Raw genomic sequence first — 22,533 nt, 5'->3', positions numbered from 1 at the left:
AACATACAATGTACTTGTTCTCGAAAATGAAAATATACTGTCCAGTACCTACTAGTATTGTATATCATCGAATTAAGAAACACGTTCTCAAAGAAGTTTGATCTCTTTCAAACGTCTCTTTTTGTATTGACCGGAAGTGTATAGGATTGGAGAGTGAGATGAGGGGAGAAGAAAGAAGGGCTGGGTAGTTGAGTCTGTATTCGTACAGATAGCCAGAGCAGTTGCTGAATGCCAGGGGAGGGCAGCTGTTGCAAATTCTAACAAGAAGATGCAATCTCACGCTAGATCGACTCGCTTATCCCGAGTGTACAGATGGAGGCGTGCGCGGCGTAATTTTTAGCAATCAACTCGGCCCATTTTCCCGGCTCTCCTTATTCCTTTTCCACCGAGTAATCGTGTCCACTCGGTACTGGGAAACTTCTTTGCTTTCCCAAACAACTCGTAACTCCTTCTCGATTCCCGCTGAGAAAGTTTCCCAGCCTGAAATAACCTATTTTCCAACGATCCGTTTACTACCGAACGAATCAAGGAGAAAAAAAAAGAAGAAAATGAGAAGAAAGAGAAACCCAAGGTCGATTAGCGAATCGATAATGGTAAAGGAGGGAGTGAAACACGGTTGAGATTAGAATCGAGTAACCGTTGAGAAAGTAGTAAATACAGACTTTTATCTTCGACTAATCTATGTGTTTTTCAACTCTGCCAGAGTGGTTGCGTCTTTGTTATCGTGCAACCGGTAGTGTCGTGCTCGGAACTCGATACATTTACATTTATTACGTTAAGCTGAAAAAATGACGTTCGATAAGACGAAGTGTCGCTCATTTTCTTTTGCCACTATGTCGCTACTTTCTTCGAGAACGTTGTAAAACTTAGAAATTCTTGGTCACAAAGGGATTCGAGGAATACATAGGACTATGGTATACAACGATATTCCGAGTACAATCGACGCGATGATATTCGTGCCGCGACACGAAGGTTAAATGCCTATTAAAAAAAAAGTGTGCTAGCTGCCAGATTTTAATCATTCACGCGTTTACGAGCCAGAAACGAAAACGTAAGGTCATCGACCGAATGCCGTTTAGCGCGTAAACCCGCAACTTCATTTTCTCGCCTCCGTCATCGCCGAATGGAACTATCTCGTGCGTTTCCATCAACGATCGTGCGTCGAACGCGTCGTGACCAGCTGTCACTCGTTTGGATAAGATATCGCGTTTCTCCTACGTGTTGTGTACAGTGTGGCTAATATCGTGGACGAAGACAGGATGATTCGAGAGGTGAGTTGAAATTTCGGTAAAGACCTGTTGACAGTTTTTAATGTTGAATGTGTGAAATGTGAAAGATCAGAGTGAAGGATGTGGTGGTGATATAAATTGAACTTAAAGTCATGAATAACAGTGAACGAAAATGATTATATAGTGGAAAATGCGCAAGAAGAATAATCGTGAAGTAAAGAAATGTTATTTTAGTTATATTTTGGTGCAATGATGTTATAATTTGGGGTATGTAGACTTTTAGGAATTTGAGGAAGTTATATGTACACAATATGTACGAGTAATACCGGTTGAGATTTCAGTATAGATCCGTATGTTCTTTCGTGCTTGAGTTTTGCAATAAATTTAGTTATCTCATCCCTCGGTCTATCGGCCTATCTTGTTTATCATAATTGCTTTGATGAAAAGATTTAGTCATCGAGCGTTGCACCAATATCATGTTTCTGCGAAAGGTAGTGTTATGAATTATTCAGCGATTGACGAACCATGGGTAATATAACAGCTATAAAGGTTGTAGGATATATTAAGTTTTCTCGTGGTAATTTTTATGTCTTCATACGCATTATAAATAACGAGCAATAACGGTAGCAAATAAATTTTCAGATAATTTCTTTTTATGAATAACGATGTACTTACGGTGTACTTGCACAATGAAGCTTTTGTACATGAAATTTCGTAACTTTTTTCTGGAATCCAGTTCCATTTTTTATTGTAAAATATTGAATCTCGTGTGTTCGTCATTATTGAATTTAAAACAAAATGCGTCATGAATCTCGCCATCTATGAACAATTTAATTTATCTTTTTATATTTGTAAAAAAATTACACCTTTTCTTTTAAATAATTATACAGGAAGACACTCAAGTCTGAGAAAAGCGTGCAATCTTTCAGGCTATATTTATTATGTTATTGTTCATCATATGACTCACACGCTATCGTAGATAATATACCAGAGTTCCATGTGAGTCGTTTTTTATTGTGAGTGACAGTCATTTCCGAAAGTAAAACGTAGGGTGAAGAAACCTGTCAACGATTTCAGCAGCTTAATTTGTCAAACAGTAGTTTCACTAATGAATATGTCAGAAATTAAAATCTATTGACTCTTCCCCTAAATTATATGTGAGACTTTAATTAAAAAAAAACAAAAAAAAAAAAAAAACAATGGACTTTTACATTTAGATACGTATAATAAGCTAAGATGCTGAAATTAAAAAAAGTAATGTTCATCCTAGAAAGGTTACCTGAACCCCAATGTACTTCATAAAACTGACAAATGTAGCCAATTTACATAAGCTAGTATACATCTGCTATTAGCTGTTATAAAAGGTGTTTTAATTATAAAAGCTCTTATACAAAAACACGAAGACAAATAAACTAGCTATACTTTATTTTTGGTGGCTTATGTACGACATAAACTAGCTATTAAATATTATCACTTTTAATAAGTCCATCGATCATAGTTATTTTTTACTATCTTTATCGCTTTACATCTTCATATTAATCATTTTCCTCAAGAATTTTTCTAAAAATACATAGTCAATCCATGTTACATAGCTAAGAAAGATACCTCTTACATACCAGAGAGTAAATGCCATAAAATATATTATTGAAATTATTAATGATATTATCGATAAATTATTACAATGTTATTAAGGAAAATGTATTATCATACATACATTCTTAGAACATGTCAGAACCGAATTCTAATATATCAATAATATTTGTAATTCTTTCCAATTTCACCTATTACCATAAAAAAGTGTTCGTGTCGTTTGCCCGTTCCATTTCCACCCACAGATTGATCACTGATCCTGAAACCGTGCGACTCGCTTTTCCTCGCTTTAATCTCTCCGGAAACCAGAGGCCTGGCATCGCGGTTTTTAATTCTTTTGCAGGGTCCGCAGAGATCCATCTCAATTAGCGCATGTTATTACGCCGGAACAAGGTTCAGCTCGCATTACAAACTACAGCGAGGAACCGGAAATGATGGGCCAGGTCAAGTTAGTTTCCGTGGAAGGTCGGTGGAGGGTGAACCACGAGAGAATGGGATAAAGCGTGCTTTCGTCCGCATATGACCGGCAAGATAACTGTGAAATTTCAGGGTTGCCGAATGAGCTACGGAGCTCCGACTCATGGCATATATTCCACGTCGGACTTGATAATAATTCTAGCAACGTAACCACGCCAATCGAGACTATGTGTCTACGCGGTGCATCTAACTACATAGCGGTCGCTCGTCATTCGGAAGATGAAAGTTGCTACCAACCGTGCACTTCGATGGAGTTCATTAATTATGATAACAAAAGCCTGTTTCGGTACAATTTTCAACCCCCTCGGTATCTATTGTAACTGGCGAATAATACATCATTATTATTTCGTTGCATAATGGGTGGTGCGCGCGCTACCACTACCGCAACCGCGGACCCATCGATGGTCGTATAGGCCGGAAAATGGACTGAAATTAAATTCGTGTGAATTAAAAGCCGACAATGACGAAGAGTCGTAAATAGCCTGAAACACTACCGCGGAATGGATATAAACGCTAATATCGGCCCTGGTATCTAATTCGTCTACAGAATTGTACGTTTTTGGGGTCATTTCCGTTCTTATTTTGTCCTTCGAAATGAAACAATCTTTTTTCAGAATGGCTCGTGTGGTTTCAAAACGCATTGCTTCTTCATTCGCATTGGTTTCTTAAGTGCAATAATGATGTGTTGTTTTATCATTTTAGAAAGTGAAATTTGTCTTATAAATATGTTCGATTTCTCAGAGTTATAAATTACGGCTAGCTTTTCCTTCAATGTTAATTTCGTTTCTTGTCTGCTACTTATATGTTTGTAGTAAATGAATAAATTAATGTTCTTCGTAGTTCATGATTAATAGCATTACTCAACCTGTCATTGGTTATACATAATATACATGTGTCTATTAAAGTTTCAAGAAGGTCGAAGCCACAATTATACTAAAGTGGTTGCCACCATTTTAGTTAGTCCGCGGTAGTTCGACGCTGTAACGATCGATCCAAGGACTATTTTGCGATGCTAACTATCCTAGTTGCCGCTAACTTGATGGTAAATCTTCTAATATACATGCGAATACATTAATCAAAGAAAACTAAAAAAAATATCGTATGACAAGTAAACATCACGATAAATAATATACATATACATCTTCCTTATTCATGAGAGACATCTAATATATCTATTTTTCTCCCATTTGAATACAAGATTCACCGAAGTATATTATGATTATTGTGAATCGACTTATGTACACATATCATCAAATTACCTCGTTACACATTATCTAACATATATACATTATCTGTTCATTGTTCTAATTCAGCTACATTATTTCGTTAACGAGTAAATTAAGCTAATTATATATTCCTACAAGATACAATATTCCTACGGGATATAAGATTATATTATATTCCATAAGTATCGATTTTAAAATATATGTTAATTAAAATCTTGTCTCATTAATTTGAAACGGTTCTACAACGACTAACGAATATGGAGTATGCTTCATATTAATTTTCTACTTTAATTCTCCAATCTTTTACTGTAGTTATAAAACTCATATATGCTGGACCATTGTTCTGCATTCTACTGAAAAATGATTCCTTTTCTTTCAACGAGATTTAAAAAGAAATACACTGATAATCACAGCATTTAGTGGAATATCAAATGAGGTTACGGGAACAAAGAAATAACTTACGGTTATTAAAAAATACATAAACTTTGCATTCAACCTAATATAAATGCTTTCATACCCTCTCTCTCTCTCTCTCTCTCTCTCTCTCTCTCTCTCTTTCTTAACACCTAATTCTCACGAATTGGACGTAGTGCATAATGGGAGTCGTACGGTCTGAAAAGACGTAACAAGAACCGAACCGTTTCCGTTGCAATGAATTCACCTCTAGCCGATAGAGTCGTTTCATCCCACGTACGGGATACGTTCAACCCTTGTTCGACTACTTTTATCTGTTTATCCGGCGAGTTGGCGAGTCGGTGGGCACGAAAATTCGAGCGCAACGGAACAGCACAATGAGGCGGCAACGTATATGTGAAATGTGTCGGCAGTAATTGCCACGGTAATTACAGTACGTCAGTTCGCCGACCACTGTCTGTGTAATACGAGTACAAACGCGGCTTCCTGCGTGCACACGTTCTCTGCTTCTCTTTCGCTCTCTCTATCTTTCCCTGTCTCTCTCATTCTCACGCTCATTCGCCGCGTTTGTATCATGGACATCTACGACTAAAACGAGTAAAAAAACTAACGATGCTCCCAAAGATGCCATAACGACAGTTGATTACGCTGCCGCCCTATCTTTCCGTTCTTAGTTCGCGAACTAACGACGAACCTTAGAACCCCTTTGCTTCTTTCTCATCTTCACTCCATTGAATATTATCTTACTTGCAAGCCTTTCATACTGGAATATTATTTTACAATCTCGTTTCTATTTTAATATGGAATAGAGGTCAGAGGTTTCTAATATTGATATTTTAGATCGGAGTTCATCGAATTCAAATTTTTCTATCCAAACAAGCAACTTTGTTACACTATACTCCTCTTTAATAGAATATAGGCACCATTTTTAACTTAGTCATTATTTTATGTCTGGGATAAGGAATGTAATGTATCATTTATTAAATACATATTCTCGTGTGGTAAAACAAAATATGTAAAATTTGATGAGACTCGTCAATAATTTTATTATTTCATAATTTCTTCCAGATGTTAGTTGCAATGAAGCGTGTCCCCGCGCTGCCGAGTATATATGAAGACAATTAGAAATGAACCTATACATTTTCAATAATTATATTAACAATGCTAACTTTGTATTAAAATCGTTAATTACAAAGGAAGATTTTTCTGGTGTGGAGTTAAGCTACGAGTGTCCGATTACCATCGTTTACGTAGATTAAAGCTACCAATCATGCATTTTCCGAGTTGGTAGAAAATGCATTACGAAGTTTGAAAGGAGCCTTAAGAAGGAAAAACTCGAATGCCCGATACAAAGAAACGTCGATTATCCTTAATGGAGTTCCCGATCGTTCGAAGCTTGCACGGGGCTCCTTCAAATAAAACGGACTCTCTGATAATCGGAAATCGAATAATCGAAACTCCATTGCAAATAATTTAACTTCCTGGCTACTTTCCCGCATTTATTCTCGGCTGCGTGGTGGCCTATATTTGGTAGTTCACTAAGCGAAAACGTATGAAGTGGCTCAAGCTGATTGAGCCTGTATCGAAACAACGTCAATTCATTGTTTGGTCAAACATAGTACTAAATAGAAAATCAGACATCCGACCCCTGTTGCCTTGCAATTTCGAAGTCACTTTCGATCATCAAATTTCAATTCTTGGAAAATTTTCAGAAATAGGTTCGATCCATATCTTTGATGTATCTTTTGAGAAAAGTCGAAATTTCCAGAACAAAGATCTATAGTCTTATAGTCTTGTAATTCTCTCGAATTTTATGAGGATTGATAATTTCAATAGTAGTATTTTTATCCTATCTTCATGGACCTATCTCCTATTCTACTTTTAGCACTGAAATTAATTTTCACAATATACGCTAAAAGAATTTCATAGATCATGATTCATAAATAATAATGCAGCCTACGTACCATTAAAAAGTAGTCACTAAATTTGCAATCCCTTTAAAAATGCTGCGTCGTATCGCACATGTATTTTAAAAGCTCGTAAATTCCGTTTTTCGTAAAACAGTTGTTTAAGTTGTGTCATTTTTTAAATACACGTAGGATATCCGACTTGGCAAGTTCTGCGAAGCATTAACCAGCAACGTAACTCGACTGCTGCAAAAGTCACGTTTCACATGGACGTTCCAAACCCCTGCGAATTATTATTGGTACTCCTAAAGGATTATCGAATCGTATTACGGGAGACTGAACGGACCGCGTAAGAGCGACGTAGAATTTCCGTGGCTGGTTCGTTAATTAATCAGGTCGAAACGATAATTTCAGCGTGTACTCGTTTTACGCGGCCGGTTTTATTTATTGCTCCGGGAAACTGTAGCGTTAAAACAAATCGTTCGTAGTCCGCGTGTACTGGTGCGCCAGTAAATCATCGGCGCCGTTACTATCGGGACTGGGTCTTGCACGTGCGTGAGCATGAATTATATTATCTGCTGGATCACCATTAACGCGCGTAAACCTCCAACGATACTATAGATGAGAAATTACGATCTGTTAGGAAAAAATGTTATCGCATCTAATCGATTCGCATCTTCTACGATGATGCTGAAAGATCTTAATCGATTGCACCTGTGAGTGATGAATTTCCCTATTCGATTACCGATAAGATTTATAGATCGTGGTATGTTAAGAATAATGATACAAGTACCATCATACTTCCTATAATTCCATAGCAGAGGAATTATGAATTGATGCTATATCGCGTATTTGCATGATCAACGTTAACTTATGTTCAAACTTGCTTTGAATTTATATAAAATTACACGTGACGGGCAATTTCGATAAACTGGTTATTATTTAGATTGTTTAAAGATATATTGTAATATTTCAATTCGTTTGTACACTATTCTTGATAACTACTTTCTAGAAAACGATGTCTCCTCTGTCATTGGAAACAATGTGAAGTTCAAAGAGAAGGAAATTGTCGACTGTTCAAATAATTCAACCCTTTAGAGCAATCATCGACAACTGACAAATCAGTTTCCCTGCATCTAACCCAATTTAACGGAATTTTTCTGGGATGTTCATTAATTTCAACGTACGGTTAAAGAGAAGTTCTTGCTCTTTTTTCATCTATAAGAGGCCAAGTAAATGGATTCTACTCTTCACGGCACATCAGCCGCGTTTTTAAAGCACGTAACACAGACGAGATTGCGGGCCGTTGCTCTTTTTTCGTCTGCTTCCGTTTATCAATCTGCTTTGCCCGTCTTTATCCTGACAGTATCATAATTGCCTTCATTGCAATTAGTTCCAGCAAGACCCCGGGAAGCCAACGATCCTGTAGTAAAACGCAAAAGCAAGAACGGTAATGCATCGATCTCGAGCAAACATAATCTCCTCGACAATCCCATCGCCATAGAACAACGTGATTCTCTATTCGCTGTTAAATGACCGCAATTACTTATTAGGAGAATCGTATGTGCTACTACACTTGAATTTAGACGAAATGTCATAGATGAATGAAATGTTAAAAGTTAAAGTTAAAGAATGTTATTTATATAGTAGGAAATACCTCGATACAATAAAAAACAAATAGTGTCTATATTGGAAAAAATGTATTGGGAAATATTCTAAAGAAAATATTCTTTACTTTGTATAAAACTTTTCCCTGAGAAATTTCCAAATCACGAAAATATTTAAACACTTATAAAAACTTTGTATGTGTATAATACAGAATATGGTAAATATGTGCAATGTAATACGTTCAAATACTTTCACGAGCCACTATATATCCAATTGTATCATACAACATTTCCATACGACATTTTGATGAAGCTAAAATCAATTTCACAAACTCTAGCAACGTAAAGTCTTGAAGTCGTTGTAATCGTGTCTTAACGTACAACTTATTTACATATAGTTGATACAACTTCAAAAACTTTGTAAGTCTTAACCAAAATTATTTATAGCTGATATTCCCTTCCAGGCGATTAATTTCTACAGTGTCGTGTACGAGTCTGGAAGCGAAGCAACTTTTCGCAACAATTCGCCCGGAAGTAGTTCGCAAGTTCCGTGCGTGTATCACGCGGCCTATACGTTACTCGCCATTTGCAGTGCACAATTGCTACGGTGGACCTAATTTCGATGAGAAGGTCGATAGGTTCAATTGCTGGCCTGTGCATGCAACACCACGCGCTCCTCTTGCTCCGCTCAGACGTTCGCGCGTTTCGCCAATCTGTTGGCTTATCGTACGATATATCGTTCCACGTTTCGCATATGTTAAACAGATCCGCGCGATCATGGTTATTTGCTGAACTCGTTCACCGAATCTATCGTTTCTCTAATTCCATGACCCCATACAGACGTTTTCCCTTGGAATTGCGCCACGGGTTTAACGATACAATCGAACAGTATGAAACGAAGTCACAACAGATCTTTGTCTTGTACATAATATGACGATTTTTAATAGATATTTGATTTGAACACTTCCATCAATACAAACATTGAGATGTCCGTTGGAACAAGAAGAAAGATTGCTTACACTGGTTTAATATCTGTGTATCTTTCTTTATTTCTGAGAAACACGCATAAGAAAGTACTCCATAATAAAAGTACATCTCTGAGGATCTTCCAAAATTTGCAAGTATTCAAAACAATTTTTAAAAATAAATGTACATAGAATATCAATTGGATTTATTCGCAAGAAAGAACAAATATTTAAAAGTAGAAACGGACGTATCGTATCGGCAGAAACTTTCGTAATAAACTACACAGAACATCGTGCTGCTCGTGTTTGTCGAACTCTTTTTTGATATTAAAATCGTTACAGAAAGCACGATATTACTGTTACTTTATTCCGTAACGGTACGTTCGTTCGCAGACAGCAGCTGTTCGGATATTAGCCTTAGCTGGAAAGGATTTGCGGATGACCTGGATAGTTTAATCCGCCCAGTTATCTAACGGATAGAAGAAGGTCTGAAAAACCGTTTAACAGATTCATTATACATCTTCTTCTTGTTTAACTTACTTGCGATATCATATTACAGATATTTTTAGAATTAAAGTAACGCTTCCCTGTCTTCTTTTGGAAAAATTCTATTTTGATCTTTTATATAACAGTAAGTCACTGCATTTTTCAATCACGTCACGCATTTCATAATACAATACCGTATTCTATCCACTCTTTCGAAAATAACTTCTACTCCCACATATTAAATTGTCAATTACGTTTTCCGAGTAACGTCCAGAAAGGATTCTCTCTGTCCCACTAAACGCGATAACGACAAAGTTTTCAACTTTTACGACCTTCGCAACTCCAGCTATATGAAAGTTCCATTCCGGAGCTCTATAAAAGGGATATACCTTCCGGAAGTCAAATGTCCAAAGATAAAATCAATGGTCGATTCAGACTTGGTCATTCGGTAGAACAATCGTAGCTTATTGTCAGCTTGATATTACTTGTCGCTTCGGTCGCTTTTAATTCCGCCAGAAACGATTACGAACCAAGAAATATAACAAGAAATATATACTACGTCCTGAATATTTTGCCTTCTTGAAATATATAACAATTCTGAAATTTCCTTGCGAAAGCTGTTCCAATATTAGCAGAAATGAAAAGAACAAGGAACACAAAGAGAAGAACGTGGACTGGTATTCCATGATTTTTCAACCTCGTTTTAAAAATTGGTAGGGAGTCTCTGTTTCTTTGATTACTTACTCCTCGCGATCTATCCTTAGCCGGATGTTATTAACTTTTGAATGAATCGACAAACATTGAATTATGTGATACACGGACCTCCAGGTTCGGTCGGTGCATTAATAAAATTGCGTTACATTCACCAACGCGTGTTCGCCGACCTACAAATTAATTACGCTGAATTATTACGCTTTGAAACCATGATAACAATAAATATCGCAAGCATGGCTCAAACCCCTGCCGCTTTAGCAGTTAAATTTGCCACTTACGTTTTAAAATCCAATAACATATTATTAATTATCATATCCGAGTCGCACGTTTACATGGCGATCCATAGATTACCGGGAGCGCGACCGGATGCTCGCAATTGCGATTTCATCCTGCTCGTTCCGAAACCTGTTCACCCGCGATTTATCTCGATAACGTCGCTTGATAATATTTCCAATCACGGATGCGTTAAAATATAATGCGTTTAGTGGTATTTGAATTCACAATGCGTCAAATAATAAAATTCGGAATTTCAAACGTGTTAAATGACATGGAAAATTATTTTCTGCTAATGAGAAATAAAATAGAAAAATTTGAATCTGTACGTTTGAGATAAGGGAGTTCGTATTTTTTAATATGTCCGTTATTCTCACGAATGCCACATATTTTTTAAATTCTATACATAGATAGATTATTATATCTCCACTTAAAACCACGAACCATTATGTACATATGTACCATTAGACATACCATGTTCCTTGATATCTAAATATCCTAACTACCTAACAAAACGATTACTCGATATCAAACGATACATCGAGATACGGATATGGCTTATACCCAAAAACTCAAGCTATAAAAATGGACTGCAACAAAACCCATATAAAATTCTATATTGTCCAGAAACATGTCAAACGAGCTTCATATCCCACTCCTGCTTAGAATCTCAGACTCATTGCATACCTCGAACATCTCTATATTTCCCCGTGTGCATGACCAAAAACAATGAGCACACAACGCCCAGTAAAACAAAAGAAAAGGAAATAAGAAGAAAAAATGAAGCTTTTATATAGTAGTTGCACGATACGTTGTACAATACCACGAATATTCATCGTTGTACGTCGAATTTCTCCCATTAAGAAAACGAAGGCGCGTTCCTTCGAGAATATCATACACTCGCGCGTACGTCGCACGCGTGTGTTATTCGTTCGACAGAATTTTACAGCGAACAAGAGGTATCGATACTTTTATGAACGAGAGCACTGACTGTGCTCAAACATTCGCGTATCTTCTACTGATTCTCTCTTACGATGCATCTACGATATGGAGGGGCATAGATATCTCAGCCGTATCCGCGTTATTTAAGCCTGTAGCTCGTTCACAACTAATGGCTCGTGTTCCACGATCTCTTTTCATCGCAGCTAATATCGCGAGTGCAGTCGTTTCTCGTTTTTCACCGGTGGTTGGTGTCTTCGACGTTCAAACTGACGAATATTTAGTGGACAGGGCGGTAGATACATTGTGTTCGCGTTGGTTCAATATCGGGTTATACATGGCGGGTGAGTTGTCAGTCAGAAATGTAATAGTCGTGGAATGTTTTATGACGAATATTATTAGACAGATTAGAAGCGTATGTTAAGCCGAAAGAACGAAAACACGTTATAGTGTTTTGCATAATGTCAGAACGCGTTGAGACGATTTAAAGGCATCCACAACGCGTTGTGATTCTCTAAATTCGCAATGTTCTAGTTATTTTTCTACCGCATAAGAGTTTCTCACCTTTGGACCCACCATAGTATGTACATTATACTATAAATTATCTTGCATGTTAAACACCATTTATCGTTGTCCAATTGTAAAAATAAATTCCAAATTTCTATGAAACTCGGGGTATATGTAGTTTTCTCGTAACGAACGTTGTTCAGAAATATTCAGAAATAGTTTCAGAAAAGTTCATTGAAATTATAAGTTAAAATTCGAATATAACCACATAATATTCTCTGCGCTAATCTTTAACTTTGGAACAGCTGGCTTCAAAGGTTGACGTGTTTTAAGGTACTCCACCATGATCACACGATATTCGATAGTACGCCAGGATTGAATAAATTTAACAAACGAGTTCGGTTTTTGAGCTTAAGCTCTCTGAAATTCTAGTGGCTAACTATTTCTTAACTGGTATCCCTCTTTGCTTCGAACCGGCTTTACCATAGCGCAGAGAGAAGGTGGACTAGGAAAAAGAAGCAAAGGGAACCAGTAACCTTGACAATCTAATGGAATTTCGATATTATACAGTATCGGTTTCATAGCACGGCGTACTCCATAATCTGGCCGGTGCATAACTACACCCACCGGTGTATCGGAGTTTCGTCGAACTTCTCAGAATTTTACGAGATTAAATATTCGAAGCCGGGTCAATTGCTGCCTTTTATCTTCTCGAATATCGACCCTAACAGCTTCGATCTCTTTTTTTTTCTTTGCCACAGAGGTATACTATACAGGATGATCCATAAATGCATGCAAATACTTTAGACGATGAATCTACGCATTAATATAGTTAAAAGGACGTCATATATTATAGCCGAAGCATGTCTTGATATCATCTAAAGTTTACGAACATCGATCTATATGAATCAGGCAGAACTTCAAGCTGTCGTTATCTTTTTCGCGAGTTCGTTGTTGTTTTAGAAGCGAATAAATAGAAATTATTTGAAAATTTTGCATAACATCAAAATCATGGAACTCTATATAACTGGAAATCTAAGATACGTAGGACATATTCTCATACGACATCCTTTTACTTATATTAACGTGTAGATTCATCCTCTAAAGTATTTTCATAAATTTATGATCACCCTATCTGATATTCTCTCCTGGCTTCTTATACTCTTCGCAAGATTTTATCTTCGACTTTGCGCCGTATCCTATATACTACTATATCAAAGATCAGAAAAGAAACCAAGAAAGAGAAAGCAAGGAAAGGAAAGATGAAAACCCTTCACACCCCGAAGTGTTACGTTCCTTTGTTGCCAGACTCGACTTACGCATACCATTTCCCAGTGAAATAAACAGATCGTACGTTCCGCGGTCGAGTATCTCTTTAAATTATTTTGTGCTTTCATATCATGCGCCCATAAGGATCCTAACAAAGTAGCATCGGGTCTCTCTCAGATGCAAAAGAAACACGTTGTTTATGAAACGCTCGTTTCCCTCTAGTGGCATGTCTGTGCTACACGTAATAGCGAAGTGCTCGTAATAGTTTCAATTTTCCACTTCCTTTCAACTGGCATTCTCTAATGAATGAAAAGGGGTCTTGTTTGCGCAAACAGCGACGATTACAAAGCTATGCCGTTGTTGTTACTCACACCAACCCTCCGGTTTGCCATAATCGACCATCGCTGATTCGACGTGTCCCACCGGCCGTGAAATGGAATAAACAGCCAACGAAATTGCATAGTTTCGCACGTTCGTTTCGACCGAGGGTTCAGAGATCGCGTGACGTTTTGCATTTTCGACCATGAAACGTTGAATCGCCTGAATGAGATTAACGCGAACAAATGTGGAATTTGCATTTCGTTGTTCGCCGTTTTTGGAACGGATCAACAGTCACCGGTTTGTTCGTTCTCTTTTCTGGAATTGCCGGAAAAATACAAGTTTCCGTCGTTCGTCTTATTCCTCGTGGTTGAGCTGATTAGATTCCTTACGCCTGTCGCTTTTCATACATACAGAATTTATGTATACAAATTTTGAGAAGGTTCGTGTCAGTGTATATCATCTTTGTAGAAAAAGATCCAATCTAACTGTACATCAAATGTATGTATATCTGGATTCACGTTGCACAATAAATACGCGTTTAGTTCGTTCGAGAAATACTTACATATAACAATAAGGAACAATAAAAAATGTTCTATTAAACAAAATTACATCCAAGTAGCAGCTATGTACTAAATTCATATTTATATGCATATTTTATAATTACACCTTCATTTAATCTAAAACATCTTAATCTAAAATACTCCAATCAAAAGCGAAGATAAATCAAGATATTGAAAATACTCTTCTCCCTTTCGATCCCAATCAATATGTACATCACAGCGAACGAGTCAAGACATCGCATACAAATCGTTTAAAAGCGCAAACCAGTTTGCTTCTCCTTCGACCAGCTATTATCCCCACATTCCCTTTACGCTCTGCAAATAGAGGCCCGTCGCAATCGAGTCTTTATTTGATTGCTCTGATGGTCTCTCCGATGGTCGTGGCTGACTAGAACGGAGCAATGTGTTTCCCGCAGACGTGTTCTCGTCTGGTCGCGTTTTCACAGCCGTTTATTTGCTCGCCAAGCACGTGTGCGCGCGTACACCCACGCGAGAAGAAAGTCGCGTGCGACGCACGTGTCCTCGACGCCTCGCGATTCGCTTCCAATGCAAGTTGCACACGAATTACACGCGAGTTGCTAGCGAATGTTTCGACGATTGTGTTATTTCGTTTTGTCTGGCGTGTATCCCAAACGTGTTTATTTTCACGATATTAGAAGCATTCTCTGCTTGTCTTGTGAATAATGGCAACGAATGGAGAACAAAGAATAGCTGGTTCTTACGTCTGGCCTTTGCGGTGAAATGTATATGTGTCTAACGTCGATGTGTTTTACTGATGTATCTATTCTCATTGTTCTAGTACGTATTTTGAAAAGATAATTATTGAAAGTGGTATTGTTTAAGCGATTGTTTAAGAGAACTTGATGTAAGCAAATCTAGCAAAATTAAATAGACTGAAAATTTGTTATTGAGATAATAATTATGCAATATGTAGTAATTGAAAGCAATGATTCACTATGACGCCGAGTTAACTATTCCGCAGATCCATAGATACGCTGTACATATTTGTATTAGAATTTTTAACGTGATCGAAAGCATTCGATAAGCTCTTCCCAGTAGCATTTCCGCGCGTTCGCAATTGTTCCGCAGCCGAATTCCTATTGCGGCAAAATGGGCGCGTGTCCATTCACCGAAGGATGCGAGTAAGAACGCTTTTCACCGTTCGGAATCCTAGAATCTCGTTGGACAGTTGCACCAATTTCAACCACGACCTGGCCATTACCGCGACTCGTATAATACGCGATTCGCATTCAGTCGCGATCGAACGATGTGGCGGCAATTTCGAAAAGCAGCAGCAGAGACGTGGTCAACGGCGCTCGTTGTAATTTCAAGCGAATCTCGCGGCGCATAATAAAGCCACTTAGGTGGATGATACGACGCAAGCCATCGTGTGTCATCGTATCGCGTCTGTGTTGCGTAATGACCAGAAATAGCACAGACGTTTCCGTTATAATTTAAGTTGAATCGCAACTGCTCGGTCACAAGATTCACTTACGAGTCATTTTCTATTATTTTCGTAAAGTTTCTTTCGTATAATAAACGTAAGTAATGGTAAGATAACATACATATGCATTTTGTCTAGCTGAACATAGAGAAGTAATATGCATATATGTAGTTAGACAAAATTTACTTTCCTTCGGCTCTTTGTCTTTTTTTCAACATTATCTTATGAACCTAGTTTCCTTTCAAACATTTCTCTACTAACAGATTATTAATGGCTCTCTCGTACTAATTAGTAAGATTTAACAAGAATTATAAAAATCTGAACTGAATTGAATTTAAAGAATGTAATAGAGATCGTCCGCAAATAAATTTTCAATTAGTTAAAAGCAGTTGGTGATAATTGAATTTCGGCATTGCTTTATCCGTATGCCAGATACATTGCGCTCAATTATGACCTCAATGCACGCCTATTTACAGATATATTATTTACGTTACCTCGAGACGATTTACGCTATCGTGATTTATTCAATCGTTAAACGTTACAACTAATACTAATTATCGTTTCATGAGCTAGTCACCGACGGATAATTTATTTAATTCGTCCTACCGATGTTCTCGCGGTGCTATTGTATCGGTTTCGATAATTTCGCTGATTAACGTTCGGTCACGATGTTATCTAGTCAACGACACGGAACTCGCCGAGCATCCAAATCGATTTGTCTTTATTTCACAAAATAACAGAAGCATCGTTAAATTGTAACCGAAATTACCTGTACATTACTTGTATAGCTATATGCTATAGATACCGAGTTCAATTAATTCTATTGTATACCATTAAAATTACCATCTTTTAACATACTCGTGTATTTATAAATTGTTGAAATTGTTGAATTCAGCTAAGAAATTCTTAATTATTGTATTATATCGCTAATGTTGAAAATAGTTATTTAACCGAACACTTTCAATATTCGGAAATGGTAGAGCAAATATTAGAGTACGACTCTCAACAAATTTGAGAAAACAATTTCGAAAGAACAATTTGATAGGAACGCGCGTAGTAGTAGTTGAAGCAGCTTTGTAATAGAATCTAATAGAATGTGAAAGCGATTGTTTATTTTTATAGCTTGCGAAGTTCGAGGAAAGGAAGTTAAGAGATTTCTATGTAAAGTGGTGCGATCCACAATATGCAAAGTGCGATGCACAATATACAATGCGATTTCAAATTGCGACTTTTCCTATTTGCTAGTAACTACACTATGCATATAAAATTTCGAATTTCACTATCAAAAAGTACTTTATTGCTTTTTTTAAAATGATAACGATAATTTTACAACAATACTAGCAACATGAACCAAAATCGTGTTCCGAAGTGCAGACCTCTATATTTCTGATCACAAAAATTTCAAACTAGCAAACCGCAAAGACGATTACTTCAAACCACCTCAAACCTCCTCAAACCCTCTGGTTTCCACTTCAACCCCCAATTCTCGTGTCTCCTACTCGTTTCCTCCTTAATTCGTCGAAATCGTTGCTGGAACCCGTTTAATCCCTCGCAAGCCCGATATCAACCTTCTATCAAGCAGGTCCATCGTGTCACGAAATCGTTTTTCTTTCGTGCTTTACACGCGTTAAGCGTCGAGACACGCATTTGCTGGCGGGTATCCTCGACACTGCTGTTTGCGAAGGTCTTGAAAACGTGAAAGGTCCACGGGACCAGATACTTACGAGACCGCAGACGATGATTGACATCGTCATTAAGCCGAATTTCAAACGCACCCATGGCTGGTACGCGCGAACCCGTAGGCGAGCGAACCCGTGTACACGCTCGCCGTGCATCTCTTGGCCTGTGCGTGTGCATGATCGCTGAGCGAACGTTGGCGCGGTGGTTGGGACGAGGTTGAACGCGGAGGAAAGGAGATGGCGAGCAGCGATGGCTATAACCAGGGTCAGAGCCCAGAGCAGGCTACGATGGTATGTGGGTGTTTAGGAGGAGAAGAGGGTAGGGAGGAGCAAGGGTGTTCTCGATATGATTAATGCTTAGCATGCGTGCTCATATGCGGAGGACAGCTGTGAGTGACTTGCACTCCGCCCAAACGACGTCCGTTCGGCCAATGCAGCTCTGTGTGCACTCGTACGTGCGCTTACGTACGCGCGCGCCTCGATTCGCGACGCCGCGCGATACTATGTCCCGAATGTGCGACGTGTTCGACACGTATTAACTCGTATTACATCTATGATGCGGGATAGCTATTGCCTCTCACAGTACTGACACCTCCACGACAACGACTCCACCTTCTCCGTCAACCGCACGCACGTATGCCAACTCTATACCAACAGTTTCGAGCTTCTCTTTCAGTGGCGTCTCCCTGTGCATGTAGGTATGTGTCATTCTCTCTCTATCTTTGTCGCTCTAGTAGGATCTACAGGCAACGGGTCGTCACGCCGAGATTGTATAGGACGGTGAAGTACCTGTGCGCGGGTACCGATTTAACGCGTCACCTATTTACATGTTGACGTCGAAAGGGGTCAGCGTGCCGTTAAAAAGCGACGTTTACGTACAGCGTACTACTACGGGTAGCTTGGTTCTCGTTAATCCGGCTGTTCCCTGTTGGCGAACATACAAACTTTCCCTGGTCGTTCGTTGACCGACCTTCGCGCACCGTGTACACTTTTGTTGAGGTTTTTCCCCGTTGTTTTCCTCGGCCCTTTTCTCTCCTCGTTTTCCCTCTGTTTTTTACAGCTTTGTCATTTTCACGTTTGGACCTTTCTTCTCCTCCTTCCTTTTTTTTCTCGTTTTTGTCTCTCGTCGGGAGAAAGGCGAATGATTGAAAAGACGATGAAAGCAACTGGATTTTGGCACGTTTGCTAGTTTCGGTCAGCAATTTTTATTCGATTAATTTGTTAGATGAAGAATGATTTAAAACTATGAAAAAAGGAGTTTGCAGTTTTCGTTCATGATGCTATTAAATTGCGTTCTAGATTACGGTATGGTTTAAATATGTCGCATCTGGAATATACATTCCATAACATCATAACGCAGTAATATTATTTGCAAACTTAATTGAATGATGATACTAATTCTGAGACTTGAAATAAATATATAATAACTCTTACAATCAATTAAGATTAAGAAGCTCAGTTTTTCTCAACTTCAACTTTTCTCAAAAACGAGATAAATATACAAATAATCTAAACTCACTGAAGAATCTACTTATTACTTAAATATATTATAATATACATAATATTTACCATTTTTTTTTTTTTTTTTTTTTTTTATGCCAATACCGCACAAGTAACTACGGCACATAAAAATATTCTTTACCCTCTCGAAAGTATGATGATCCTGAACCATCTTCGCTCCACGATTTAAAAGCACATTAACCCATGAACACCTCAATTTTATATCCTATAAACGTTCCCCACCCCAGAGTACGCTACCTAGCTCTAGCCTAATATCGTGCCTCGACTCAGCTCCTTCTAATTATTACGTCATAATTAATTCCATGGCCGTGACATATTAATTCTTCGTCCACTTAGATCGCTTCACTCGTTCTGCGTTTTTTCCCTTCCACTTAACTAGCATCGAGAGTTCGTACATTGCATCGCGTCGCTGTCGTTGTACCCATAAATTATATCGAACGAACACGTAGCAACGAAAAGGCACAAGGAAGGAAGGAAGGCTCGCGTAAACTATTAATCGATATTCCATTTGCATTGACTTCTGTGGGACACGCGTCGCGTCGCGGGTTTGAAGCACGATGCGAACGAACTACTTTTTTTTCCACGCGCGTTATTGCATCGGTCACGCAGCATTAATGATCAAGGAACATTGCAATGACTCGCGAAAATATTCGAACACCTATGTATGTTCAAAAGAGTAGAAGAGCGATGATGTTTATAAAAAATTGAAATCTGCCCCGTCACGTACATCACCTTTTTGCTATGAACACATTTTTTGCAAAGATTAGAAATTAAAATGATAAAATTTTAATTAAAAATACAAAATTTGCATATCTTAAAAAATCATGAAAGTGAAACATCGGTTGTTTGAGAATTGAACAATTGATTATTAATCGTGTATCTGCGTAATGAAATTAAAAAATGATTAAAAACTGGAGTAAATTAGCCTGACTTCTGAGAAGCTCATATAATACAATAGACTGCTGAAACGCGCGTGACGTTCTCGCACGACAAAACTCGCTCCGCATCGAGATTAAAATGCGGATGAATTCGCTTTGACTACCTTTGGGGCGCGCGCGAGCGCACAAACTCGAGGACAAACGAGCCCCTGTTTCTGCCAACACTTTCTCGTGGCTTCGCTAGAGTCTCAGATGGAAAGATTGTGCCCGTAATTACATTGCTGGTTGTTTTAACGCTGACGAGGAAAAAGAACGTGCGCGGCCCAGCAAGAAATGATATCGATCGTAATTCAAGAGCGCGCGGGAGTTGGCCGTTACGCGATACAAAAGAACAGTTTTACGGCTGTCGGGGTTATTACCTCTCTCGTCGGCTTCTTTATGCTACGCGTCATTAGAAGTCAAATGGAACGAGAAATATGGGAACGGAGAGTAGTCTTCCGCAAAGTACGAGGGTGACTCAAATATAAACGAGACTTTTGTTTCTGAGCGCGTAAATTTAAAGGGAGCGAGCGGCCGCTTCTAGTGTGCATTGGTTGGGATGTCAGGAGTGGGGAGAGCAGGCCGTTGTCCAGTTCAGACACGTTTGGCGGTAGTATTCAAGATGTCAGAGCAACAAGTACACCTCTCAGTTGCGCAACGCATTATTATTAAATTTCTCACACATGAAGGCGTCAAACCAATAGAAATTCTGCAAAGATTGACTGCACAGTTCGGGGATCAGACACTGTCAAGGGCTCGCGTGTTTGCCTGGCATAAGAAGTTCAAGGAAGGACGTGAACTGGTTGAAAATGTGGAACATGATCGTCGTCCTCGAACCAGCATTACGGAGGAGAACATTCGCACAATAAATGCTGCTTATTACTGTGAGCTTTTGAGGGAGGCAAAGGTTGCTTATCGTTCGAAAAGGCGTAACCAACCGATTCGAGACGTCATTCTCCTCCACGACAACGCCAGGCCTCATACAGCAGCTCTAACCTGCACAACATTAGAGGAAATAAGGTGGACTCCACTTGATCATCCTCCCTACAGTCCTGACCTATCGCCCTGCGATTTCCATCTCTTCGGACCGCTTAAAGAAGCACTAGGAGGACAACGATTCCAAGACGACGCGGCGGTGGAGGCCTTTGTGCGCAATTGGCTTCTGACACAGCACTCTTCTTTTTACGATGCTGGGATCAAAAATCTCCCAATCCGCTGGGAAAAATGCATTTCCAAAGCAGGAGACTATGTTGAAAAATAATATGTGCTTGGCTATGTTATTTCACTGAATAAAATTATTTTAAAAATAAAGTCTCGTTTATATTTGAGTCACCCTCGTAGGCAGTGCTTAGAGATCGGTGCATGATTAGAGAACGTATGTCATGGAGACCGATGCGATTCAGGTTATCTGGATCGTTAAAATATTTTGCTTATTCGTTGTGTATATTAATCTTTTTATTGACGTACTCTTTAGTTTGAACTTGACTCTGAAGGTTATTTAAGCGTTCTCTATAGGTATTTCTGCCATAACGAAAAATTGATTCTTTTAGTAAAATTATTATTGACTACTCGATAATTGGGCTGTATATTGTACATTCGTATTTAGGTTCCTATTATGTACTCGTGAAGTTGCTACAACAAACGAAAATGTTGTACTCGAAGCAGATTATATAAATGTCGGAACATACGATTTAACATAGCGATTTTTCATTAGGAACTGAATCTCAAAAGGAAGATCGAGAAATACGACCGACAATAATGTTTACCAGGAGCTATTAGCAAAAAATAATTCAGAACGAACGGCGAGAAAAATAACGTTTCAAACGAAAACAAGCCATTTTACTATTATTCATCGTCCGACTAAAATAAAAAATATAAGGGAGACGTACGAATGAATTTTGCACAAGATAAATATTATATAGTGTCAACTTAGAAGAATGATTCGTTATAAAATATTTCTTGGGAAATATGATCAAGGAAAATATTTTTTTATTGCACTGTAGTCATCCACTAAAATTATTCAATTTCTGCTCGAAACAGTTTTACCCGTCGTTAGAAATATAGGGGATTATTAAGTTCTGTTTTTAATGCTACGCTTTGATTATGATAACCAGGCCAAGCTGTAACTTTCCTGTAATTGGATAAGAGAAAAGAGAAATTGGCGAAAAAGAAATTTGCATGATGTAATAATCTTTATCTTGCTGCAACATAATTCTGTTACGGCAATTCTTCATTAAATAAAACTATGTAATTTATTTGAATAAATCTATTTTACAGTTATTTTACGTCTTATAAAATACTATCTTATAAAATAGATGCAAGTGAAGATACTTTAATACAGAAAATTGTTTGCGAAACATTCGTTATTGATTCTCCTCCCTTAATTTCGAAATAATGAAGCAGTTTTGTACATCAGTTCTCGGAAGTTGTTAGTCATTTCGATTATGAAACATCTCATACTCTTGTAATATTCACTGCATCTAATTTC

General features: G+C 38.2%; 1 protein-coding gene across 3 annotated transcripts in view; it reads left to right on the top strand.

The window, feature by feature from the left end:
* LOC132914981 (uncharacterized) overlaps nt 1-22,533 on the top strand; it is a 292,404-nt gene that overhangs the window by 221,531 nt on the left and 48,340 nt on the right. The window lies entirely within an intron of this gene.

This window comes from Bombus pascuorum, chromosome 1 (genome assembly GCF_905332965.1).
Source record: "Bombus pascuorum chromosome 1, iyBomPasc1.1, whole genome shotgun sequence".
Lineage (NCBI taxonomy): Eukaryota > Metazoa > Arthropoda > Insecta > Hymenoptera > Apidae > Bombus > Bombus pascuorum.
The sequence above is the reverse complement of the archived record's forward strand: the minus strand, read 5'-3'. Positions and strand labels throughout refer to the sequence as shown.